We start from the raw sequence: 1161 nt of genomic DNA, 5'->3' as shown, positions 1-1161 counted from the left end.
AACGGATGACTCCCCAAAGTCCTATCTACATCGCAGAGGATGCTGTAGAGGCTTCAACAGCTTCCAGTTCCTCGGGCACACAGCTTCTGGCGGTCAAAGGCATCGTCTTCAGGTGCTGCCTCAGAAAAGCAAGCAGCACCTTGAGAGACTCTAGCCACCCAGCACTGTCACTTTTCACCTTCCATCCATCCATCTGCACAAGCATTTCCAGATTTAGAGACAAGTTTCCTCCCCATTGCTGTTAACCAGCCAGTGACGCTGACATTTCCTCACACTGCCACTGTTACCTCATTCTGTACTGTTACTGTGTCTGTCTATGCTGGTGCCATTACTTTAATTTTATTTATATAGTATTATCACTGGTTATACTGTTGAGGTGCAACTACAGACAATTTTTCTTTGAATTAATCTAGCGACTATTTTCCCAAGCTGTTGATTCATCAAAACTATTATTTTTCCTCCAGAAAATCAGATTGACCGTTTAAGTTAATATTATTTTAAGAACAACACAAACTACGTCATTGCGGGGTTTTAGATAATGGACACTATACAGATATTTTTTTCGCCCACCATTCAATAAGCAGATAAGTAACTTGTCTAAAATATTTAGATTTGTATTGTGATCCCCAAAAGTTAGTAATCTGTATAAAATCAGTGTATTTTTGTTTTTTAAATTTGATTCTGTAAATCAATGTACACTGAACAAAAATATAAACGCAACACTTTTGTTTTTGCTCCCATTTTTCATGAGATGGACTTAAAGATCTACAATTCATTCCAGATACACAATATTACCATTTCTCTCAAACATTTCTCACAAATCAGTCTAAATGTGTGATAGTGAGCACTTCTGCTTTGCTGAGATAATCCATCCCACCTCACAGGTGTGCCACATCAAGATGCTGATCTGACATCATGGGTAGTGCACAGGTGTACCTTATACTGCCCACAATAAAAGGCCACCCTGGAATGTGCAGTTTTGTCTCACAGCAAAATGCCACAGATGCCACAAGCATTGAGGGAGCGTGCAATTGGCATGCTGACAGCAGGAATGTCAACCAGATCTGTTGCTCGTGCATTGAATGTTCATTTCTCAACCATAAGCCGTCTCCAAAGGCGTTTCAGAGAATATGGCAGTACATCCAACCGGCCTCACAACCG

The sequence above is a fragment of the Brienomyrus brachyistius genome, unplaced genomic scaffold, assembly GCF_023856365.1.
Source record: "Brienomyrus brachyistius isolate T26 unplaced genomic scaffold, BBRACH_0.4 scaffold181, whole genome shotgun sequence".
Classification (NCBI taxonomy): Eukaryota; Metazoa; Chordata; class Actinopteri; order Osteoglossiformes; family Mormyridae; genus Brienomyrus; species Brienomyrus brachyistius.
This window is presented reverse-complemented; position numbering follows the sequence as displayed.